The following is a 27,029-nucleotide window of genomic DNA, read 5'->3' as shown; positions in this document are numbered from 1 at the left end:
TAATATTATATATATTTAATTTATTCAAAATGCTGTCTTACCTCCATATACATTGATTATTAAAAACTGTCAGTAAGATATAGGAAATGAGAAATGAAGACAGAAAGATCAGAACAAGAAAGATAAATATAGGGAGTGGGCTCAGGGAAATTCTCTCATTTTAAGCTTCCTGGATAAATGCTCTACAATTTCCTGGCCCCAGGGAATGAATGTGCTTTTATCTCTGCAGTTCCATGTTTTCTGTAATATGACTTATCCTTTGTCCAGTAGATTATAAAGCATTGCTTCCCTGGCCTACAGCACTGAGGCTCTTGTCTTCCTCCCACCCTTGGAATTCTGCCTGTAAATCACTGCATACAGTGACTCTGAGATGAGGCTAACTCCATGTTGATAGTTGCCTGGTAGTTTATCAGAGGATGGAAACTTTTCAGTAACTTTTTCTCCTGCACTTCAAAGAACCAAGTTGAGATAAAAAAGTTAACTTCTGAGACTGTAACTGAAGAAAGAGTTCTTTTCTCTCTCTAGCTGATTTCAATGCTGCTTGCTTATCAACAAATGTATGCTTGGCAGTGTCAAGGCAGAGGTTTGGATTAGGCACCAAAGGCTTCTGGAAGGCAGTGTAAATGTGGGGCTTCTTGGTAGTCTTAAGTCTTTAAAACCAATTGTAAATTCCTTTTTCTTTGCCCCATCTCCTAGAATTCCTGTCCTGACCTTACTTTCAATTCTTGCACCTGTTACACTTTAAATTCCAGTCAACGTGGCAGACCACGATTCTTCTGCTATGCCTTGGCTTGCAATGTTGACCATTGCCGTGGGCTCCTCAAGTCTAAGGCTTTGCCATGTCAGCTTTGTATTTAAGGTGTGCACTTGAGGCTTCCCTGGTGGCCCAGAGGTTAAAGCATCTGCCTGAAACACTGGAGACCCAGGTTCGATCCCTGGGTTGGGAAGATTCCCTGGAGAAGGAAATGGTAACCCACTCCAGTATTCTTGCCTGGAGAATCTCATGGAGGGAGGAGCCTGGTAGGCTACAGTCCATGGGGTTGCAAAGAGTCGGACACGACTGAGCGACTTCACTTTCACTTTCTTTTCTTTCCTTCCGCTTGGGGGGCAGCCTACAACCGATGTCTCCGTGAGAGGAATGACTGAAGTTGATGAACCAGTTATACTAGTCTATTTTGCCTCTAGTTGACTCTTTTTATATTTTTCCTGAGACAGTCCTTCCCCTTGAGTGAAAACTTAAGCAGTCCCTTGATTTTTCTGATCACTCTTGGTGACCAGACATAAAACACAACACTCAGGTAAGTAAGTATAATAATAACCAAATAATTATCAAAACTCCCAACTTGATTTTAAGTTGAAGTGACTCCTCTTTCTCCAATTTGGGATTGTGTAAGTTGCAGGTGGAAAGTCTGTGACTGAGGAATGGTCGTGTGTTCAGCTATTTTTCAAAACACTTCTATTCTTCCTGCTCCATATTCCTATGGAGGCTGGGTCATGAGGGAGGTGAGAAGGAAGAGGGAGCATTGTTTACCAGTGTGCACTCTGTGTGAGGTGCCAAGTGCCATCAGCTTGGCAGGTGTTTATAGTGGACTCTGATTCTTATGGATCCCTGAGGGTTCTTCGGACCCCCTCCCCCACCAGCCATTGACTATCTCTTGCCTGTGGCTCTGGGGGAGGGTCAGTGTAACCCTTCTCAGGCTGGACTCTAGCTCCTTCGTCAGGCAGTTAGTGGTAGCTCCAAAATTTTTCTGTTATACTCTTCCCTTACGTTCGTTCATACCATTCTTCCTTTTGTTTACATAATATATAAATGGAATTAGGAAAAAAAAAATGTTCAGCATAAACTATATCAGAGCTTGGGCACTACCCAGAAGTTCCAGTATATTTATTTGTCTTGAGTTCTCATAGGAACAGATGGTGTCATTGCCCTGAAGACTCTAGACTTGAGTACGTGGAGAGTACACACTGTGTCACAGTGACTCTTACGGTGCTTTTGACTCAGTTGCAAGTTAGTGTTGATTAAAGCACAGCCCACTCAATGAATTGTGCCATTCAAGGCAGTTGAAAACTTTGACCACAGAAAACAAACAAACAAACACAAACGTGAGCCAGTGTCCATGAGAACATAGTCTTTAGTAACTTAATTCTTAGTGATTGGGCTTCCCAGCTGGCTCAGTGGTAAAGAATCTGCCTGCCAATGCAAGAGCTGCTGGTTTGATCCCTGGATCAGGAAGATCCCCTGGAGTAGCAAAAGGCAACCTACTCTAGTATTCTTGCCTGGAAAATTCCACGGACAGAGGAGCCTGGTGAGCTGTAGTCCATGGGGTTGCAAAGAGTTGGACACAACTGAGTGACTGAACACAACTCACAGTGATAATCAGCCTGTGATGAGGTATCATCAATTCCATTTGATAGACAATGAAATCAGGTTCAGAGAAGCTAATGACTTGAGTGAGATCACTGAGCAGTATTGTGGGACAGAACCAGAATTCACGGATGTTTTTACTTCAAATTCCATAGCATTTATACTATACTGCCCGGTGTCTTGAAATGTACTAAAATAATAGAAACTTCTAAGGTGCAAATCTGATCAATTACTCCAAACATTCCCGTAAAGATACAGAGGAAGGGAGGCTAAGGAAATGCCTTTGGATGGGAGGCTTATGTGGTTGTGGCCGTGCGAAGGTCACCAATTCATTCCTCTTTTGGCTGAGTAGGTAAAAGAGGACCATTCTTTGGTTAAAGAGCTAAGATCCCTGCTCAAATCTCTAATGAAGCTCTCATTAGCTTTTTGCAAATGAAAGTAGAGAACATAGTATGAAATGGTGTGGTCATCGGGAAGCTGTAAAAAAGCAATGACTGTAGTGTGTTGGGTGTAGAAGGAAATACATGTGGCAAGTAAGAACTTCCTTTAGGGAATTTTCAAAATAAAATAGGAAAAAATATGCAAAGAGAGATTGGTTTCTATTTTTTTTTTTTGTTTTAAGATTTTTATAAGACTTAAATATGTTTATAAGCTGGGAAGGAAGGAAGGCACCTAAAATGTTTTTTGGTCATGCTGTGTGGCTTGTGGGATCTTAATTCCCTGACTAGAAATCGAACCTGGGCCCATAGCAGTGAAAATGCCAACTCTTAACCAGTGAACTCCCACCTAAAATGTATTTAGCCAGGAAGGAAGGTCATGACATAAACTTGGCATAGCCTCCATTGGATACAGGCAATAGGGCTGGCCACGAATATAAGAGAAAAAGCTTTTAATTGAGTCAAGGGTAGAAAGGCGAGCAAGTGAGAGAAATAGGGTGAGATGAAAAATTTTAAAGTTCTCTATATAATTAAGGTGACCACAAAATTTATAATCCCAACCATATCACTTTGAGAGTAAAAGGGGTGCCCAAGATCTGGAAGAGATATTGGGGAAACAAGCATATGCCAAGGCTAAAGAAAATGTATGGTCACCCTCTGATGGCTTCAGTCTTACAAAATTAAGGCATCTCCCATCTTCTCTTCCCCAAACATCCCTTACTGTATGGCATTTACCTCCTATTTGTTTGGTATTTATTGTTCTATTTATTCTTTAAAATTGCTTTCAAAAACTTTATATACTGTAATATTCATATATATTCAAAGCACCCAACAAAAACTTTTTTTTGATAACATAGTCTACTGGACCTTTTGAACATGGATCCTCAATAAGAATAAATGTATTTGTTTATAAATTGTATATACATACTATTGAATTGATGTATCATGTCCATTTACGCCCAAAGAGAAAAGTTTAAAAGTGAGATAATGATGTATTAACATGTAATATTTTAAAACTGTATATTCATCAATGACAAAATCATTTTGTTTCACATGAAAATATGTAACATACATTAAGGCAATGTTTATAATGTTAGATATCGATACCTCAAATAGGCTTCATAATTATTTTTGGCCTGACTTTGAATCAGAACCCATTGTGTCATCATGATATAAATGACTTCTCTGGGCCCCATAAACAGCAGTGCATTATAATTCAGTAAAAGCTAATGGATGAGTGTGCAGACCATGGACACCCCAACTGTCATCTTCGGTCCCTCTTCCTTGAATATTTTGTGAACCATGTATGGTGGGTCACTACTGGATCTGGACTAGCATGGCCCTCCTGACAAGCATAAGTCCAAAAGAAATAGAAATTTTAATGTCTTTCCTATCAAGCTGCTTTGCTCACATTTGGGGGTGCAGGTCTGGACTTTGATGTCATATTGACATTGATTCAAATTTTTACTCTTAACACTTAAAAGTTATGTGATCTTGGACAAGTTACTTTATCCCCTGCAACCCAGATGGTTATTTGCTGTAAAATGTTGATAGTAACAGTTGATTCAGATTTGTGTGTTTGTTTGTTGGACAATCAACTAAAACAATGGCCATGAGTGAAATCCAGCCAAGAGCCTAATACAAGACGGTTGCTCATCGACTCCTGGGCTGCCTCTCTCCCTCTCTGCTTCTCTTCTTCCATCTTGTTTTCTGGCCCAAGATGATCACACCACTCCCATGCTTTCCTATGTCTGAAAAATGAAAGAAAACAAGAAATTTGGTATATCTGACCAGCTATTTTGAGTTCTTAAACTGATTCTCCTAGAATGGCAGTTAGCAGACCTCTATTCTATGTTAGAAAATGAGCAAGGGAACCTCTCAGATTCACACATGCCACATATTTCTCCCAGGACTCATCAGCTAGAAAAAACCCTTGAGGTCACATTCATAGCAAAAGCTAAAATTTCACTAGTTTCGCTGGCCTTCCTCATCTTTTGACAGAGGATTTTCAGCTCCCTGCCTGCCCACCCACTAGTATTTCCAAGACTCTCTGTGGGGTATCTTAAATGGGCTCCCAGCAGTTTCACCCTGGTCACACCCAGTAACACTGGACAGTTTTGCCCTCCAATTGCTGTTCTGTGTATGGTGCCTCCCTGAAACAGCTCTGCATGTCCTCTGCTGGCATGGGGGTCCCCTTTCTCCACACTCCTTCAGTGGCCATTCGAGTCCCTCCCTGTGCTCTGCTCTGCACAGTTAGCAGGTGGGCTGATTCACCAAGAACACATGAGACTCCATAACACCAAACCTACCAGTTTGGTGTCAGAAGAATGTGGAGGCGTAGGAAGTGAGGAAGGTGATATTTTTCACCCCTTTGCCTAATGTTCTGGCAGGGTATGATCACAATAGATGTATTATACAAATTAGTATAAATAATTAATGAGCACTTATAGCTCCATCTTGCTTTCTTGGATGTATACATGTATCCAGAAGGCTAGAGCAGGGACAGGTCTGAAATGTGTTTGCCAGGATGTACCCAGGATACCTCCTCCATTTTGATAACTAAGCGTTTGTAACAGGATCAGGTCATCTTCACCCTTTCCCTTAGCATAAGCTTCCTACAAGTAGACTTTTCAGCCTGCATCCAGAAAACCGTTGGGCCATCAAATTATATCACTATATCCATTTGTGCCTAAACCCTACAAGGGAGTGTGGCTTGAGTTCTGGTTCTAAGGGATTCTTGACATCAAGGTGAGAAACTTTGGTGAGTACTGTCTTTCTAGTTCTCCAAAAAGAAACAGTATTAGCTTCATTCTCATTTTCCCCTTCAGTCTTGTAATTATAACCATCCTCAGCCTAATGTCTACCATTTTAGTGCTTCTGACAAGCTGGATGCTGTGTTAAAGTTGCTCAGTCGTGTCTGACTCTTTGTGACCTCATGGATTATACAGTCTATGGAATTCTGCAGGTCAGAATACTGGAGTGGGTAGCCTTTCCCTTCTTCAGGGGATCTTCCCAACCCAGGGATTGAACCCAGGTCCCCTGCATTGCAGGCAGATTATTTATCAGCTGAGCCACAAGAGAAGCCCACACAGCACTGCTGTATGCAGCACTATTTAACCAGATGGAGCATGATTTGCATTCTTACATAAGACTTGCTCTGGCAGACCTGAAACACGGCAGGGGAGCAGAGACCAAGTCCAGGATGAGTTTCCACTATGTCAGGTTCACCCTGTAGCCTCAGACTTTATTAAAACCTACTATACAAGTGAGAGGAGAAGGCAATGGCACCCCACTCCAGTACTCTTGCCTGGAAAATCCCATGGATGGTGGAGCCTGCTAAGCTTCAGTCCATGGGGTCACTAAGAGTTGGGCACGACTGAGTGACTTCACTTTCATTTTTCACTTTCATGCATTGGAGAAGGAAATGGCAACCCACTCCAGTGTTCTTGCCTGGAGAATCCCAGGGACGGCGGAGCCTGGTGGGCTGCCGTCTATGGGGTCGCACAGAGTCGGACACGACTGAAGCGACTTAGCAGCAGCAGCAGCATACAAGTGAGAGGAGATATGTACTGAGGAACTAGAGGCATAGATAATAGTTCCACATGAGGTATAGACTGGAGAAACTATAGCATAGCTTGTATAGATTTGAGCCACCAAAAGCATTTAAGAGAGGAGACTAAAAATATCCTTTTGGCTCCAAATGATGAAGCCTTTTGTTTCACTATTACTTTCACAGATTTGTTCTACATAATTCATTTAAAGGGCAAAAGTAACTTATTTTTGCTGCATTGTGCATTTTAATGAAATGCCCTGGAAGCATCAGCATCTCCTTATCTTTCCCTCCTTTGGAAAAAGCAATATATAATGAATACTCTGACACTGAAATGAGTAATTAATATGCAGCTTATTTAGTCAAGTATGAATCAGCATTTTGATGATGTCTTGTGAGGATAGGATTATAACTGGCAGGATTTCTGCCTTAAGGTTGATAATTCTGAATTCTCGAAAGAACAAATGCATTAAACAGTACTGTGAATTTGTCTTATAAAGCATGCAGCCTTCCAAGGGACAAATCTAACTTATAGAAGAGACAAATTGATAAAAACTAGTTAAATATGTACTAGCTCTGAAATATGTAGATCATTATAAATTTGTGACAACTCTTAAATTATTCAAAACAATAATTTAAAATTATTAAAATTAAGAATTCTCTTCTGTGGTATGTTATCTATAAGATTAGTAGATTCTTCAATCTTCACCCACCATTTCTCATTGACCTCTTTATAATTCAAAGTGCTGGTTGACTTTTGACCTCTTTATAATTCAAAGTGCTGGTTGACTTTTTCCAGTTACTTGATTTGTTAGGATTTGTGCAATGCAGAAGAGGCGGTTTGATCCCTGGGTTGGGAAGATCTCCCAGAGAAGGAAATGGCACCCTACTCTAGTATTCCTGCCTGGGAAATCCCACAGACAGAGGAGCCTTGGGGGCTACAGTCCATGGGGTTGCAGAGTCAGACATGAACTTAGTGACTGAACAGCACCAGCGCAGTTCTTAGAGAAAGCTGTCTCAGCCACACCTAGTTTGGAATCCATGTCTCTTTCATGGACATAGCTTGTTCTCATCCTCAGAAACACATTTAATTTTTGAACTATTGTATGGTTCTTCAGTTTAAATTATCTTCTTATTTCTCCATCAAATTATTTACCTCTCTGTTTAGAAACTCTGCTTCAACTTCCACAAAGTTCTTCCTGATCAATCCTATGTGACCCTAATGTCTGCTCAGAAGGATTTATCAAGTGTGTTTTTTGGAACATCACTCGTCTAGGATGCTCTGGGTAAGAGTTTTTATAAACAAAGAACTGAGGGAAATGTCAGTTCTGTTTTACCCCTCTGGGAGACTCATAGCATGTAAGTCTCTGCATGTAAGTTTCTGCTGTAAGAAGCTTATCTTGATTAACTTATCTGATCACACATTTATATCCTTAGGAGTTCTGATTCTGTGGACTGGCCTCCAGGATATAGCAGTGATAAATTGGTGTTAGGGTTAAGTTTGCTGATATCAGTTTCAGAGTATTGAGTCATTTCTTTCCAACTTGGTATAAAGTCCTTCAGTTTTGCTGTCCCATTTCCCTGAGTACGTGCATGTACACTGCTCCAAGTGGGCTATTAATTCACATCAACAGAATGAAAACTAGAACATTCTTGTGATAGATCTGAAAATTGCCATTCTTATTTGGATCTGAAAAGACTCCTCCCATCTTTATTAATAGGCTCTAGTGACTCCGTCTTAGGCTGAGCCCTCCTGTTCCTTCTTTAATTCTCTAGTCGCCACCTTAGTTACAAATGCTGCTGAACACACTCAGCTTCAAAGCCTTGTCACGGGCCTTTCATTTTAGCTCCTCTTGCTACATTCTGGCCTTTTCCGGTTGTTCAAGTCACAGCTGGTAATGATGGGGACCAGATAATGCCCTCGCGGCACATGAGAAGTTTTTACCAGGATGTGGTTTGATGGTTTTGCTTGGGTATTTTGTTGTTGTTATTTTTTCCTTTGGAATGTGAGTTGTGGCCAAGAATTTTTTCCCTGATTACATTTTTGCTATCCCTTTGCATTTGGAGAGTTGGAAAAGATACAGAGAAATGTAAGGAACACGCCTGTGAACTCCTCAAGCTAATAGACTCATGTAGGGTGACTTTTAGTTGTGACCTTTTGTCTATTCAATAAATGCGCTTTTATTATGTCCAAAGTATCGTGCTGACATCTTGGTCTTACCACTTTTACCAAGGCATCATTATTCTAGATCATTAAAATCATAAACGTTTATATACATAATTCATTTAAAATTACAGGAGGAATGCCCACCCTTACACTGGTGTTCACCTGATAATGTGGTGGAGTTTGCATGAATTTATGATCACCGACTGCAGTACACTGTGCACCACATATAGGCTATTACTGTTTAAAATATTTATTGTGTTTTTCTCATAGTAGAATTGTTGCACATTCATTGTAGAGAATTTGAACAATATAGAAAGAAACTAAAAATCATCCATGACCTCACCATCATATCCATCTCACTCTTTACTTCAGGGTTGTGAAACAGCAATGGTATATGTAAAACTGACACTCCAGTAGTTAATTTCATACACTAGACATCATAACTAGACAGTCTGTTAGTAATATTTGCCAGACTCAGAACCCGGTAATGATTTTGTACTCAGTGGTTCTAAACCTTGCAGCTAAGACTGAGATGTCTTTTTGTTTCTCTCTTTAGGTCATCTTCAGTCCACAGACTTAGAACTGTGCATCTCTCCCGAATGTATATCTCAATCTTGGCCACTCCCTGGAGTCTAACTCACGGACCAAACTGCCATCGAACATCTCCATTTAAGTAAGTCTAACAGGCCTCTCAGACTTAACAAGGTCAGCACTGAACCCCTGATGTTCCTGTCTCCAGATTTTTCCCAGGCAGTTTTCCACATCTTACTAAGGATGATACTAAGGAGCATCACATCCACCCAGGGGCTCGAGTCAGAGTCTGAGAAGTTGTTCCTGACTGCTCTCCTTCCTTCCCCCTTCCTCTTGTCTAGCTTACAAGAGTCTGGAAAGAGAAAGATTTGGGGGTGATGCCAGATTTCTCTGGGCCAGGCCATTATTGAAGAATGTAATTTATAGGGGTCAGTTCTCCCTATGCTAGAAGCAAATGGAATCCTGTCAGCTCCCATGCTGGGGGTAGGCATGACTTTGGCAGAACACATGTTTTCCACATAGGAAAAAAAGGCAAAACCCTTATGGATGACCCAGCAATATGTAGCTGACTTCAACAACTGCTGTTTTTGGCAGCAAAAATCAACCCCACAGGCTGGGACTTTCAAATGGGGGCCTTCTGAGTAGCTGCCAATAAAGAGTATTCAGCAAGCTAAGCAAAAAGCAACGTTCTCTGTGAACCAAGAAAGTGGAGAACCTGGGTCGGCAGAGGTCAGAACTCAGAACAGTAGGTTATCTTCTTGGGTGATAAGTTAATCCATTTCCCCTCCTCTTCCTTAAGGCTCTTGCTGGAATGAGCTGTTGGGTGGGGATGGGGCACTGATTTAAAAAGTGGGAAGAAGGGAAGGTAGGGAGATGTGGGTGCAGGGCTCCTTCAGAGGGACTGTTGCTCAGGGAGTGTGGTTTGGGTTTATACAGACTGGGGGACATTTAGCATCTCTGATCCTTATGCCAGAAGTAAATGAGAGTAAAGATCAGAAGTGCCCATGAGTCGTTGTGATAATCAAAAATGTCTCTGCATAGTTCTATGGATCTGGAGCCATCCCAGCTTCCATGGAGTCTCTTGAGAGAATCTATTAGGAAGGGCTTCCCTGGTGGCTCAGATGGTAAAGAATCCACCTACAATGCTGGAGACCTGGGTTCAATCCCTGGGTTGGGAAGATTCCCTGGAGGAGGACATGGCAACCCATTCCAGTATTCTTGCCTGGAAAATCCCCATGGACAGAGGAGCCTGGTGGGCTACAGTCCATGGGGTCACAAAGAGTCAGACATGACTGATCGACTAAGCACAGCACAGCACATTAGGAAGCAAAGAAATCTTAAGAGAGATGTGAAGGAGAGATGTGTGTGTGTTTGTGTGTATGTATGTGTGTGTATGAGATTGGTTGATACATTGATTGGTGAGAGAGCACTTTTTACCATCTAGGGTGGTCAGATGTAGGATATGGAGACTCTTGGAATCAAGAGCAATCTTTGCTTCAGGATCCTCAAGGATCCTAGGACAAGGCACAGTGTCCATCACCAGGATCCTAGGGGAGAACCCCTGCACCCTCAGCTGCCAGGGAGTTCTGGGCCCCAGGCAGGATTAGATTTCTTTTGCCATGTGCATCTAAAATCCTATTGGAGTAGGATTCTGTTACAAACACTTAAATAGCTAGTGTGTGTGACACATAGGAACATCTGTGATGTCATTTTCTCTGTGTTACATTCCACCAGCCTGAGTAATACTACCTAAAAAACATATGTTCTGGTTCTCTGAAGCCTGTGCTTAAGACCAGGAATCACTTTGCTGATCACACAGGTACAGGGATAATCTTAGACTCAAACTTGTCTTGAGTATTTAATTTTATAAATACTCCAACATGCAGCATCACCTTAGGCTGGTTATTTTACTCCTCTGAACCAGTTTTCCAATCTGTAAAATAGGGCTTTTGATACTTTATAACATGGTAGCAAAGGATGGATAAAATGACTATGTAAATTATCTGATACAGATTTTGTTACTCTCTAAACCTTAATTCCCAAACTAGCCAGATAGTCCTGGAACAAGGAAAACTGCTTCTGACTCAATGACCTTATATAGTTTTATAAAACTCTATCTTCCTCGGGTGCTTTCCAGGTTTCTTCTTGACCTTCTTGTAATTTTGCACAGTCATCACTACACTGCGCACAAGAATGAGCCTTCCCCTCATCCAGGCAGGTTGGATACATATCACACTACAGTTTAACCTGGAGCAGCAGACAATATGGGGATGTGAGCGGAAGGGATTCTCTAATTTTTTTTTTTTACAGCCAAATAAAGGAGGCAGTATACATGTTAATCTGGGCATCTGATGCCAATTTTATTCTAATAAATTGGTTGAAACCAAAAGGAAGGGAAAAAAATATACTCTGCACTGATTCAGGCAGCACCTAGCACCTGTACTCATCATTCCATGACTAAGCATCTGTTTACTGTCATGTAACATAATCTTGCTGCCAGATACTTTTAAAGATCTGTGAAAAACTCCAATAATTGGAGAGATTCCTTAAGAGGCTTGCAGAAGTTACAGAAGTCAAGGATGTCACTAACAATATAAACATTAAGATGATAAAAATGAGGTTTGGATCCAGGGAGTCAGATGGCAAAATGGAACAGGCTCTTAAGGGAGCCTCCTTTTGGTGCTGTTCTCTCTTCACTGTGTCCTTTCTCGTTTTGACAGCCTCATCTCTTTTCCTCAATTCCTTTCTCTTTAGTTTCTTTCTTTTCTTTAAGCAACACAGCCCTTATACTGTCCTCCGTCCCCTGATGTATCTTGAACACTACTAATATTCCTGTATCACAAAATGGGTATTAAAAGTATCTTTGTAATACAGTTTATATGGAACATGAACCTAAAAAAATAATTACAGGAATTGCTGAAGCAAAAAAATGCACTAAAGTCCCAATATTCTCATTTACTAATTAACCCAGACAAAGGCACACTTTCTAAAACTGCTTTCATTTCATGTAAGAGTGCTAAAATTAATGACCTATTCAACGAATTTACCTCAGCTGGAGTCTCAAAAATGTGGTACCTAACTCTTAAGAGAAGCAGTTTTATTTATTTTTTAAATAAAGCAGAAAAACTGGGAAATGAGCCTGTGTCTTCTGCCTCTTTTCCAGTATCTTTTGTCTTGGCTCCAAGGTTAAATATACTCATTGCAGACACAGGCACAGGCATAGATGACCTCATAGGGGCTGAAAAAGAAAATAGAAACTGCAAGATAGGTTAAAAAAAAAAAAAAAAAAAGGATCATTGCTAAGGTTTGTGTCATATTTGAGCAAAGTAATAATAGTTGAGCATTCATTGGATGCTCACTTTATATGTGTGAGCCCCTGTGCTGAGTGCTTTTCAGGCATTATTTATCTATTTCTCATGCAGCTGTAAAAGGTAAGAAATGATAAGAGCAAATACCCAAGTAGCATTATTACGTGTTAGGTAGAGTTCTAAGCACTTTGTAAATGTCAACTCATGGAATCTTTGTAACAATCATGTGAGATATGTACTGTTGGTATTCCTGTTTTACATATAAGGCGATTGAGGCACAGAGGATTTCAGCAGCTTGTCCGAGATCATAGTTGATTATCACTGGATCTAGAATTTGAACCCAGGAAGGGTAGATATCAAACAGTGCAATGACCACTAGGTGGTAGTGCTTTTCACCTACTTTCTCTGAAGTTAAAGGGTGATCGGTGTTTTATACCTAAAGTTTTTGAGTACTTGATACTCAAAGTTAATGTCTTCTCAGTTGCCAAGATTAAAATTGTTGAAGAGAGAAAGAAGTCTAAGGTGACCACAGCCAGGGCAGGAGTTGGGGGTAATATGTGGTGAAGATGGGTGAATATGTGCCCTGTGAAAGCAAAAAAGGTGAGAGAAAACAAAAAACACGCACCCTACTTAAGTATGCCCTTTTGTGTGACTTGACAGTTTCTTCAGCCTCGGCCCCCGAAAGATTCATTCTGAGTTGCTTGGTAGCTGCACTGTGTCCAAATAGCCATCATCTTTTATCTAGACTGTATTCCTAACTGCTATTCCTGTCCTTCTAGCATTCTTTCTCCACCCTAAGAGCCAAGAGGGAGCTTTTAAAAGTGTAAATTATGAGGATTCCTTGTTGGAAATCATCCAAAACCTTCCATCTCACTGGGAATAAAATGCAGACTTCTCACCCTGGAGTTTAGGGCTCTGTATAACCTGCCCTTTGCCTAACTAGGTGGGATATTTTAGTTTTGAAAAGGACATTACAAGATGGGTATACATTACTTAGCTAAAAATGTTCTCCTTAATATAATAATCTGTGCTATCAGACATAATGGGGAAATTTGCATTCATATGCTTAGAACTTTTCAAAGATTTAACTGAAAAAAAAATCACACTTTTTTTTCTCGAACAGTTTTTTACTTCCAATGTTTGCCCCATGCACTGCCCTATAACTGGAAAACTCACAGTTGTAAAATCACAATTTTTATGATTATGTAAAATCATAATTTATGATATGTAAAATCATAATGTTTCAATGTACTAACTGCATGAGGTGGCCAAAGTACTGGAGTTTCAGCTTTAGTATCATTCCTTCCAAAGAAATCCCAGGGCTGATCTCCTTTAGAATGGACTGGTTGGATCTCCTTGCAGTCCAAGGGACACTCAAGAGTCTTCTCCAACACCACAGTTCAAAAGCATCAATTCTTCAGCTTTCTTCACAGTCCAACTCTCACATCCATACATGACCACTGGAAAAACCATAGCCTTGACTAGATGGACCTTTGTTAGCAAAGTAATGTCTCTGCTTTTGAATATGCTATCTAGGTTGGTCATAACTTTCCTTCCAAGGAGTAAGCGTCTTTTAATTTCATGGCTGCAGTCACCATCTGTAGTGATTTTGGAGCCCCCCAAAATAAAGTCTGACACTGTTTCTACTGTTTCCCCATCTATTTCCCATTGATGCTGGGAGGGATTGGGGGCAGGAGGAGAAGGGGACGACAGAGGGTGAGATGGCTGGATGGCATCACTGACTCAATGGACGTGAGTCTGAGTGAACTCTGGGAATTGGTGATGGACAGGAAGGCCTGGTGTGCTGCGATTCATGGGGTCGCAGAGTCTGACACAACTGAGCGACTGAACTAAACTGACTGAACTGACTAAGCCAAACATACATATCAAGTCCTTCCTTTAAAAGAAGTGATGCACCCTACAAATTGGGCTTCCCAGGTGGTGCTCTGGTTTTTCCAGCAGTCATGTATGGATGTGAGAGTTGGACCATAAAGAAGGCTGAGCTCCAAAGAATTGAAACTTTTGAACTGTGGTGCTGGAGAAGACTCTCGAGAGTCCCTTGAACTGCAAGGAGATCAAACCAGTCAATTGTAAAGGAAATCAACCCTGAACATTCATTGGAAGAACTGATGCTGAAGCTGAAGTGCCAATACTTTGGCCACCTGATGTGAAGAGCTGATTCATTGGAAAAGACCCTGATGTTGGGAAAGATTGAAGGCAGGAGGATAAGGTGACAGAGAATGAGATGGTTGGATGGCATCACCAACTAAATGGACATGAGTTTGAGCAAATTTCAGTATGTGAACTGAGAACTTCCAAATGTATAATCTGGATTTAGAAAAGTCAGAGGAACCAAAGATCAAATTGCCAAAATCTCAAAGATCCACTGGATCATTGAGAAAACAAGGTAATTCCAGAAAGGAAAAAAATAAATAAATAAAAACACTACTTCTGTTTCATTGACTACTCAAAAGCCTTTAACTGTATGGATCACAACAAACTGGAAAATTCTTAAAGAGATGGGAATACCAGACCACCTTACCTGTCTCCTGAGAAACCTGTATGAAGATCAAGAAGCAACAGTTAGAACTGGACATGGAACAACAGACTGGTTCAAAATTGGGAAAGGAGTACTTTAAGACTGTATATTGTCACCCTGCTTACTTAATTTATGTGCAGAGTACATCATGTGAAATGCTGGTCTGGATGAATCACAAGCTGGAATCAAGATTGCAGGGATAAATATCAATAATCTCAGATATACAGATGAAACCACCCTATTGGCAGAGAGTGAAGAGGAACTGAAGAGCCTCTTGATGAAGGTGAAAGAGGAGAATGAAAAAGCTGACTTAAAACTCAACAACGGCCCCATCACTTCATGGCAAATAGATGGGGAAAAAGTGGAAACAGTGACAGATTTTCTTTTCTTGGGCTCCAAAATCACTGCAGACATTGACTTCAACCATGAAATTAGAAGACGTTTGCTCCTTGGAAGAAAAGCTATGAGAAACCTAGACAGTGTACTAAAAGCAGAGACATTGCTTTGCTGACAAAGGTCCTTATAGTCAAAGCTGTGGTTTTTCCAGTAGTCATGTACAGACATGAGAGTTGGCCTATAAAGAAGGCTGAGCACCAAAGAACTGATACTTTCAAACTGTGGTACTGGAGAAGACTCTTGAGAGTCCCTTGGATGCAAGAAAATCAAACCAATCAATCAATATTCAACCTTTCATTGGAAAGACTGATACTAAAGTTGAAGCTCCAATACTTTGGCCACCTGATGGGAAGAGCCAACTCATTGGAAATGACCCTGATGCTGAGAAAGATTGAAGGCAGGAAGAGAGGGAGTTAAGAAAGAATGAGGTGGTTGGATGGCATCACCAAATTAATGGACATGAGTTTGAGCAAATTCCAGAAGATAGTGAAGGGCAGGGAACCCTCAGTCTATGGAGTCACGATGAGTCAGACACGATTTAGCCACTGAACAACAACAAAACAGGACTAGCAGGAACTCTATGGGGGACAGGGTAATTGATAGGGGTGAGAAGAAAGCATAATCAGGGAAGTTTAACAGGAAATATTTCTCTAAATGATCAGCTGATTCTCAGAATGATCTGTTAAAGCACATGTACTTAAGTACTCTTTCAAAGTAAGCCAGAGTTTAGGGACATATAGGGAAGAGAGAAGCCTGACCAAAGACTTGTCAAGCCATAGTTCAGTGGGTAATGGACAATTGCAAGCCCTTGGTCAAAGGAAATTGTTAGAAAAGCTTAATGTATTTTGGTGGAGACACTGTGGACTGGGCTCTGCCTTCTGCTTTCTGTGAGAAATATGTAAAATGAGAAGCTGGCTTCTGTGTCTACCCTTTGGAAAATAATTGTACTTACAGACTTAGTTGGGAGAATGTGTGAGTTTTCCCTGGTGTTTTTGCAAAAGAAGTCTTAACTCAGAAGACCATCTAGAAGAACAAATGGACTTTGGCTGAGAGAAGCTAATGGTATTGCTGTATTCTTAAAGTCTGAAAAAGGGTAGAAATGTGTTAATCTTTAGGGAAAGAATAGCATGTTGGAGATCCTCAGAGATTGGGGACTACAAAGAACTCATAAAGGTGCTTCACAGAGGACAAATTAGTTTTCAGCACTTACCAAGTTCAGAAAGCTCTTGTGCCAAATCAGCACAGCAGTACCAGTTAGGTATGAACTTTGCTGTATCCTTTTGCTTTCCTTGAACTCCTAGATGTCATAAATCAGTGAGCATAATGTATAAGGAAGGGGAGAAACCTGGCTACTGAAAGGTTTTAAATTAAAAGTAAAATTGACTCCAAAGAACCAGACAGGAATGGCAATAGCTTGGAGCAAGGAAAGCCTGTATGCCAAAGTTTGGGAATATTCAACCCACAAGGTAGATTACCTAATTGTGCGAATGTCGCTTATCTAAAAATGCTGTCAAGTGAAGGATAAAATTTCAACATATGTGCAACATTTTTATGTATTAAAAGTCATTGTCAAAAGTAATATGTCCTTTAATCACTACTAAGGCCTTGTCACCTGCATATTTCCCTATCCTGTAATGGAAACAATGATTTCCATTGGAGAATGGAATGAACAATGATTCCATTGGAGAAACAATGATTTTGTTTGGAGAATATTTTTGTTAACAATTGGTTAATATATAGTTCAGACTGTTTAGAAAACTGTTGAGAAGCATGGAAGTCAAAGTAATCAAATGGCTGAGTCATCTGTTAGGATCCTCAAACCTTTTTAAATGCCTTTGGCTGGAGTCCCAATTAATAGAGTCTGATGTGATGACTGATCGCATCAAGTCTCCTTCCATGACACCAAGTACTCCTAGGATTGCATCTCATAGAAGCTTCCTGTAGTTCCTTTCTATAATATTTTGAAATCTTAATATTGATTTCTTCCTGAGGGGCTCCCCTGATATATCACAGTTAGCTCATCCAATGCCAACACCCAGCTCACTTGAGGACAATCGATGAACTATCCCGGTCCTGATCAAATCACTTGTTGTTTCTGTGATTATGCAGCCTCCCAGACTGGGACCAATCAGGCAGACAATTATCAGGACGTTGACATCAGTCTCATCAGTTACCTGCTGTGACCACCAACATTCTGTATATTAATAAGGAAAAAATAGCCCGCTGATTGTCATTTAAATCACATGAGGATATATTTGTCTTTTGTATCTCCAAGGCATTGAAATGCGATGTAAGATCAAAATTCATTAAAGAAGGAGAAGAGATGTTCCAGCAAACATTTCCCAAGAGGCTGACTATAACACTTGTATGGTGGAGAACATAAGTACATTTTGTGCTTAGTCATTTTTAATGTAGAACACAATTTAATCCAACCAGTATTTATTGAGCACTTACTATGGGCAAAATATTGTTAGGCCTTGCAGGAAAAAAAAAAAAAGAAATGTGGGGATCACAAATTTCAGGAGTCAATCATTGAAATCCACATATAAATAAATATAATCCAAGGCAGACTGTAATATGATGCACAATAAGAATCACAGAAACTTCCAGCCTGAAAAGACCACATTACGTTGGTGCAATTAGGAAAGTCCTTGTGGAGAGGCAAAATCTCTGGGTAAGCTTTTTAAAATATAAAAATTGGAAGAAAAGAATTACAAGTAGAAATACGTGCAACAGCAAAAGTATGAAATGGTTGTGGCAGCTGCTGAAAGTACTCCTACCACATCCTACAGGAACATCGTTTTCCAATGCACGTTGGTGGCTTCTCACTTCCAGCTCTGCAAATTTCCTGAGAGCTTTCTTTGCTTATGGGGTGTGCTTAGTGAGTGTGCAATGCAGGCCAGAAGGACCTGGCTGTGGGTGGGAATGTCCAAAAGAAAAGGGAGATGCAACTTCGAGCTTGTTGTGTAAGATAGTTGCAGTTTAGGTGAAAGCTGCATATGACATTCATGGAGCAAAGAGCAACATGACCAAAAGTGGAAGAAAGTAGGAACGATTTGTGTAGGCGACGGTACATATAATGGGTTGGCAGAAGCAGGAATCATTAAAAGTAGATTTGGCAAAGAGAAGTGACAGGTTTTAGCAAGGAAATGATATGTTTAGTACAGTATTTTTTAACAGGTGTCACTTCCCCCGTTCCAGGAGATCAATGGGGATCTTCTGCATCATTTATGTGAGAAGATGGTAGGTTGGAGCTTGGAACAATGTTTGGAAGGACATTGCCTCCCCTTGGAAGCTAAAGCCCTGGCCAATCTGAAGAAAGTAAAAACCATTCCCAGTTTTGCTTTGCTATTAGGAGAGAGAAAAAACCTTGAAGATGGCCTTTGAGACTCCAGGAATCTCTGCTGACCTCCACACTTCCATCCCACCTTCTTCACTCTCTGTTCAGCTTCCCCCTCTCCTTCTCTCCCCTCATGTTCTTTGTTTGGCTGCACTGGCCTTGATTCAGTTCCTTACACCAACCAGAAGCCTTTGTTTGTATTATTTCTTCTGCCCAGAAGGCTCTTCCCCTTCACTTCTCTCTTTGACCTAATTAACCAACCTCTATCTTACAAACTGATGCTCATATAAGACCTTCTAGCGCGAGCTTTCTCATACCCTCTACACCAAATGTCCTGTTAATCTCACAAAATGCCCTGTGCCTCTCTGTCATAGGAGAGAATCTCAGTCTGTACTTATTTATTTATTTATTTGACTGTTTTAATGTCGTTCTCTCCTAACCAAGAGGAAAGAAAGCGCGTCTCTGCTCACCATTATATCTCCTGCACTATTACAGTGCCTGTCAGAGTTAACAAGTATCTCTTGGATTTATGTGTGGTTGAATGAATGAGTTGGTGAGTGAATAATAAGAAATCCACTGAAAAGTTTGGTCAAATTTGATACCTACTTTCTCATTATTATCAAATTGAAAAATACTAGTTACTTGTTTTATTTAAGAGCTTCCTATGTCTTTCTTCAGCCAGTTAGCTTATTTTTAGAACTACTGTTCATGAGTTGGAAAACCAATTCTATAGCTACCTTTATCTTTTATTACTCTGAGCCTTGCTTGTTTTAAAAATGAAGAGAGGAAAGAAAACACTCCAATTTTGTGGTTCAGTTCACATTTCAATTTTTCTCTTCTTTCTTTTATTCTGAACATTGTAAATGGTTTGAAAAACCAAGCTTTTGCATTTATATTGATCTTTTCATCTACAGATTTATAAGAGCTTTAAAAACATGTATTAATACTTACAATAGCATTTCAAACTAGAAAATACAGCCACATTAAATCTCCGTTAAGATATAGATGCTGTTAACAGGTTCACAATATGGCAGCAACAATTTCAAATACAAATTAGGGGTTTTGATTAAACCCTCTAAACTGACTAATGGTGAGTTCCTCCTAGAGGCACCTGTCATTTTAAATCCAACAATTACGACATCTCTTCAAAGAATATATGGATTTAGAAAGCTCTAGCTTGAAAACTCAAGGATTTAAAACATTTGCAAATAAAAAAAGGCAGGATAACATTTACTCTTCTATTTCTAACTTCTCTAGAAATGTTATTGGATTTTTAGCCTGACATTTTCCCCTAATATATACAAATAAAGCTATAAATTTTCCTTCAAGCACAAGTTTTTGCTGTACTCTGTGAATTTTGATATACCATATTTCAGTTATTTTTTCACTTCCAAACATTTTCTAATTTTCATTGGAATTTCTTTTTTTGACCCATGTGTTCTTTACAAATGTATTACTTAGTTTCCAAACATTTAACCATCTTCTAGTTAATTTTTAATGTTGTTATAGATTTCAGTCTTAATTCCACTGTAATAAAAGAACATTGTATGATTTCAATCTTTTGCAGTTTAAGACTAGCTGCTTGGTTTATATGTACAATTTTTTAAAATGTTCTGTGGGCATTAAAATGAATGTTCTTAAATGTTATTATACATATGTGAATTAGATAAAGTTTATTAGTTGTGCTAATTCAAATATTTTATATCCTTCCTGATTTATTTTAATCTATTTTGTTACTGAGAAATGCTTAATAAAATCTCTAACCACACTTGTGAATTTGCCAAATTTTATTAATTCTGCCAGTTTTTACTTAACATATTTTGTTATGCTATTAGTACCTACATGTTAAGAATTATATCTTCTGGGAAGATTGGCACTTTCAACATCATAAAATATCTCTATCAGTTTTATTTAATCTCTTTTTTTGTGTGATTTTAACATAGCTATATTAGGGTGTCTTTTTTGTGGAAGAGTAGCTTTATGTGCATTTTTTTTTCCATCCTTTACTTTCAACTTGTCTCTTTACGTTAAATGTGTTTCTTCTAAGCAGCGTGTAGTTTTTTGTTATCTGTTCTTACAGTCTTTGCCTTATAATTGGAAGATGTGGCCTGCTTACATTTAATGTATTTGTTGATATATTTGAATCTTCTCTTTGTCCCACCTAATATTCATTGCTGGTTTCTCCTTTCTAGTTATCTTTTGGGTGAATGTGGCAGAATCTTTTATTTTCCCACTTCTTTGTCTCTGTCGGCTTGTTAATACAATCTTTCATCACCCATTTAGTGGTTACACTAAAGACTATAATATACATCCTTAACTTTTCTAGTGTCATCTTCAGTTTAATCATTTTAAACTTCCTAACAATATATTAAAATTATATAAAAGTATATATAAGTAAATATATTATATAAAAGTAAATATATTAAAACACTTGAACTCCATTTAAGTCCTTCCTTCTCTTTATGCTATTCTTGATGTGCATTTCAATTCTATATATATTTTAAACCTAGCCTGTCATTTTTACTGTATTATAAAATTAATATTAACTTAGATTTTCCTCACATATTTACCCTTTTAAGTGTCTTTGTTTCCTGCAATTCCATATCTCCAACTGAGATAAAAATTTTCCTACTTTAAGGACCTTCCCTAGTATTTCTTTCACTGTAGGTCCTCTGGTGGTGGAAAATATTTTTTGATAGAAAATATATTTATTTTGCTTTTAGTTTTCTTCTATGCATTTTAAAAACTTTTCATTTTGAAGTAATTATAAATTCACAAAAAGTTGCCAAAATGGCATAGAGATTCGATATAACCTTTATCCAGTTTCCTCCCATGGTTATATTTTACATAATTGTGATAAGCAGAATTTTAGCAATGTCTCCTCAAGATTCCCATCTCCTGATTATTTGAACACTAACCCAGGTACTGCTTTGAAGGAAATATACCAATGCCATAAGTTTATGGATCTTAAAATAAGGACATTTATCCTGGATTGTCCAGTTTGACATAATCTAATCACTTGAGCCCTTGAATGCAGAGAAAATTTCTCCAATTGAAATCAGATGTGGTGGAAAGAAGAAAATAGAGGATAAATGAAAGCAGAGAGAAAGGTCAGAGACATTTGGAGAGTGAGAAGTACTTGACCTGCAACTGCTGGCTTTGACGATGAAGAAAGGAGTCCATGAGCCAAGAAATACAGGTAACCTCTGGAAATTAATAATGACCCCTACCAATACCCAGTAGGGAAGCAGAGGTTTTCATCTTACAACCACAAGGAACTGAATTCTACCAATAACCTGCATGAGATTGAAAGTGGAGTTAACCCAAAACCTCTAGAAGGAATGCAACCTGCCAGCACCATGATTTAGGCTCCATGAAACCAGGAGTAAAAAATCAGCTGAGCCACGCTGTGCCCAGACTTGTGACCCAGAACTGTGTGATAATAAATTCCATTGCTTAAGGCCACTACACTTGTGAAATTTTTTACTGAAAAAATAAATAAGAACAGTAATGAAAAGTATTAAATTTAGTAAATTGATAGTGGTGTGTGTGTGTAGTTCTGTGACATCTTATCACACATGTAGCTCCATGGAACCACCAATGCGATAAAGATATAGAAGTATCCTATCACTTCTAATATCTTCCTCATGTTACAACCTCTTTATAGTCACATCCCTACCTCCCATACATTCCTAATCCCTGGCAACGACTACTGTCTTCTTCACCTCTATACATTTTAAAGTTTTGATCACTTGTTGTTTCAGTCCATTTCTCTCTGTTGTTCAGATTGGGGGACTTCTATTGTTTTATTTTCAAGCTCACTGATTTTTTTCTTTGTCATTTCCATTCTGCTATTGAGCTCATCTAGTGCTTTTTTTTAGTTTAGTTACTGATTCTTCTTAATGTCTTCTATTTCTTTGCCAAGGTATTATATTTTTTCATTTGTTTCAAGCATGTTTGTAATTACTTATTGAAGCATATTTATGATGGCTGCTTTACAGTCCTAGTGAGATAATTACAACATCTGTGTCATCTTGGTGTTGGTGTCTGTTGATTGCCATTTCTCATTCAAATTGAGTTTTTCTGGTTCTGATTATACCAAATGATTTTTAAGTATAACTGTATGTTTTGAGTATTATGTTGTGAGACTCTGGATCTTAGTTAAATGTGTGCTTTAGCTGACTTCATTTAACACTGGGCTGGTGGGGAAAGAGGGGTGCTACCTCATTACTGTCAAGTGGGAGTGGAAGTCCAATTCCCCATCTAACCTCTTTTGACACTCTAGCAGGGGAAAAATTCTTCATTACTGCAGGACAGGTTTGGAAGTTCTGACTCTATACTAGGTTTTCATGATATCACGCTGGCTGGGGAGGGCAAAGATACTTTATTACTGCTTACTGTTGGTTTCCATTGACACTGACACCATAGAGCAGTGGGTGATACCAGAGATAGGTTGGCCTCATTGCAATTAGTGGTAGTAGAATTCCTGATTTTCTACTAGGCCTCCTTTGACACCAGCCCATTGAGAAGTGTACCTGATTATTGACTGGTGTGGGGGAAGCACAGGTCTTCTACCTCACTTGGTTTCTACTGACACCACAAGTAGAAGGGAACTTGTTACCAGTTGATGGGAATGAAGGGCTCTGCTTACCACTTAGGCTTCTCAGAATCAGAACCCTGGGAGTTGGAGCCATTCCTAGTTACAGCCACATGAGGTAAAAATCTAGGCTCCCCAGTTATCTTGTGTTGGTGGGTTGGGGTTGGGATTAGGTTTTCTTGTAGTCTTTAGTTTGAGTACGATAATTATTGCATAAACGTTTTCTGTATTGCTAGTCATTTCCTGGTCTTTTTACTAGAAAGGGCAGGAATTTTTTGAGACTTTGTTGCGTGTGCCCATTGGTGTTCTAAGTTGCTTCATTAGATTGTTCGTTTGATTTTTGTTTTTCCTCTGTGAAATAGTTATTGATTCAAAGTTTGAATGATTTTATCACAGATTGCCAGAAATGGAAGATAAAAAAACTTTGCCCTGTCATGAAGGCTATGTAAAGATTTTTGAAGATATGAACTATCTTAGTTATCTCAAAGCCAAAATTTTTCAAGGATCAAATGCTCCATATTTTACATTCATATCCATTGATAAAATATTTTTCTTTTAGCTACACAAGTCATTAGGATGTGTTCATAATAAATATTTGTTCACTTAATTCTATTATTTAAATGTGTAATAGTCTTTAAAGTAAAATAGTATTTTTCTTGATATATATATCAAACATCATGAGGGAAGAAAAGCAATCTGGCAACAAAAACCTTTTTGGTCAGTATTTAGAGCCAAATAAAATTATATTCTTTTTTCATTTAATATTTATAAAAAAATATTCTAGTATCTTGTAAGTGACAGTGGAGAGCATATGAGGGCAGAAAGATATAGCATCTTTCTGCCTAAAAATCCTTTTGGCTAAATATTCTCAAGTATATTTTTCAGGTATTTGTTTGTGCTTTCTTTTCAGGTAGGGAAAGTTCTGGAATAGGTACCTAATCCTAGCATTTTCTAAATATCATAGTCATCAAGGATTTGTTAAAAAAAAAAAAAAAGAGAGAGAGACACTTCATAATTACCTCAGAGATTTTTGCTCTTTGAAGTAGGAAAAATGGCAATATAAGCCAGATTCAAAGTGCTCTCCTCCTCCTAAAATTCTCCTAGAGTCATCCCCATATAGGGTCACAATTCTCTGTGAAGTGAATTACATTATGTTGTTGCACCTTTTCAGATTAGTGGTTAGAGGTGTGCGCTTTGGATTCAGACAGAAATTGTCTTAAACCTGAGCTCTACCACTTAGTAGATACTGAAGAGCTTCTTTTGCCTTCCAAAATGTATTTCTTCATCTAAAATAGGCAATAAATGTTATAATAACTAGAGTATGAAAGTGTTACACTTAGCACACTATTAGATCTGCACACTTTAGCCTTTTATTTATGATTATAAGGAAAGAAAGAGAAATAACTATATCACCTAGAATGTCTTTCTTTGGAAACTCTTAGCAGTAAAAGAAAAATGGCCCCTTCAGAACTATGTCTGGAGATTCTTATTGACAGTGAGCTTTCTGCCCTGGAAGACTCATATGTTATCACTATGCTTCTGAGCGCCATGCCCTTTGAGTTAGGGGTAGCACATATTCTACAAAAACAAAGAAAAAAAAAGACAGATGGCAGGAATGGAGACACCCTTGAATGGCAGATAGGAGCCTTGTCCATTTGACTAATTACAATGCAGTGTATCATGTGGAGGTTAAAAATGTGGAAACAGAAGACAGACTACCTAATTTTGAATCCCTCCTTTAGCCATTGTATAGCTTCAGGTTAAGTTATTTTACTTCACCTCTTTGTATCCCGCTTTCAACTTGTACAAAATACTGACTGTAATAGAATTTCTTATGGTTGTGCATACAAAAGGTATTAGTGGATGTAGAGTATGTTGAACACTGATTGGTGTGTAGAAAGCATTCAGTTGATATTCAGTTCAGTTCAGTTCAGTCGCTCAGTCGTGTCCGACTCTTTGCTACCCCATGAATTGCAGCACGCGAGGCCTCCCTGTCCATTACCAACTCCCAGAGTTCACTCAGACTCATGTCCATCAACTCGGTGATGCCATCCAGCCATCTCATCCTCTGTCGTCCCCTTCTCCTCCTGCCCACAATCCCTCCCAGCATCAGAGTCTTTTCCAGTGAGTCAACTCTTTGCATGAGGTGGCCAAAGTACTGGAGTTTCAGCTTTAGCATCATTCCTTCCAAAGAAATCCCAGGGCTGATCTCCTTCAGAATGGACTGGTTGGATCTCCTTGCAGTCCAAGGGACTCTCAAGAGTCTTCTCCAACACCACAGTTCAAAAGCATCAATTCTTCGGTGCTCAGCCTTCTTCACAGTCCAACTCTCACATCCATACATGACCACAGGAAAAACCATAGCCTTGACTAGACGAACCTTTGTTGGTAAAGTAATGTCTCTGCTTTTGAATATGCTATCGAGGTTGGTCATAACTTTCCTTCCAAGAAGTAAGTGTCTTTTAATTTCATGGCTGCAATCACCATCTGCAGTGATTTTGGAGCCCCCCAAAATAAAGTCTGACACTTTTTCCACTGTTTCCCCATCTATTTCTCATGAAGTGATGGGACCAGATGCCAGATCTTCGTTTTCTGAATATTGAGCTTTAAGCCAACTTTTTCACTCTCCAATTTCACTTTCATCAAGAGGCTTTTTAGTTCCTCTTCACTTTCTGCCACAAGGGTGGTGTCATCTGCATATCTGAGGTTATTGATATTTCTCCTGGCAATCTTGATTCCAGCTTGTGCTTCTGCAAGCCCAGCTTTTCTCATGATGTACTCTGCATACAAGTTAAATAAGCAGGGTGACAATATACAGCCTTGATATACTCCTTTTCCTATTTGGAACCAGTCTGTTGTTCCATGTCCAGTTCTAACTGTTGCTTCCTGACCTGCATACAGGTTTTTCAAGAGGCAGGTCAGGTGGTCTGGTATTCCCATCTCTTTCAGAATTTTCCACAGTTTCTTGTGATCCACACGGTCAAAGGCTTTGGCATAGTCAATAAAGCAGAAATAGATGTTTTTCTGGAACTCTCTTGCTTTTTCCATGATCCAGAGGATGTTGGCAATTTGATCTCTGGTTCCTCTGCCTTTTCTAAAACCAGCTTGAACATCTGGAAGTTCACGGTTCATGTATTGTTGAAGCCTGGCTTGGAGAATTTTGAGCATTACTTTACTAGCTTGTGAGATGAGTGCAATTGTGCGGCAGTTTGAACATTCTTTGGCATTGCCTTTCTTTGGGATTGGAATGAAAACTGACCTTTTCCAGTCCTGTGGCCACTGCTGAGTTTTCGATGTTTGCTGGCATATTGAGGGCAGTACTTTCACAGCATCATCTTTCAGGATTTGAAAGAGCTCCACTGGAATTCCATCACCTCCACTAGCTTTGTTCGTAGTGATGCTTTCTAAGGCCCACTTGACTTCACATTCCAGGATGTCTGGCTCTAGTTGAGTGATCACACCATCATGATTATCTTGGTCATGAAAATCTTTTTTTGTACAGTTCTTCTGTGTATTCCTGCCACCTCTTCTTAATATCTACTGCTTCTGTTAGGTCCATACCATTTCTGTCCTTTTTCGAGCCCATCTTTGCATGAAATGTTCCCTTGGTATCTCTAATTTTCTTGAAGAGATCTCTAGTCTTTCCCATTCTGTTGTTTTCCTCTATTTCTTGGCATTGGTCGCTGAGGAAGGCTTTCTTATCTCTTCTTGCTATTCTTTGGAACTCTGAATTCAGGTGCTTATATCTTTCCTTTTCTCCTTTGCTTTTTGCTTCTCTTCTTTTCACAGCTATTTGTAA

At 39.2% G+C, this 27,029-nt stretch overlaps 1 long non-coding RNA gene across 3 annotated transcripts in view; it reads left to right on the top strand.

Moving 5' to 3' along the window:
* The window catches only part of LOC104968526 (uncharacterized), a 158,909-nt gene that overhangs the window by 95,277 nt on the left and 36,603 nt on the right, over positions 1-27,029 (top strand). For 2 of the 3 annotated variants that reach the window (XR_009491636.1, XR_009491637.1), the window contains exons 3-4: positions 7,521-7,638; positions 9,076-9,192. This is a non-coding gene — a long non-coding RNA (uncharacterized lncRNA). The remainder of the gene's footprint in view (positions 1-7,520; positions 7,639-9,075; positions 9,193-27,029) is intronic. The other variant, XR_003030444.2, reaches the window with a different exon arrangement.

This window comes from Bos taurus, chromosome 2 (genome assembly GCF_002263795.3).
Source record: "Bos taurus isolate L1 Dominette 01449 registration number 42190680 breed Hereford chromosome 2, ARS-UCD2.0, whole genome shotgun sequence".
Classification (NCBI taxonomy): Eukaryota; Metazoa; Chordata; class Mammalia; order Artiodactyla; family Bovidae; genus Bos; species Bos taurus.
The sequence above is the reverse complement of the archived record's forward strand: the minus strand, read 5'-3'. Positions and strand labels throughout refer to the sequence as shown.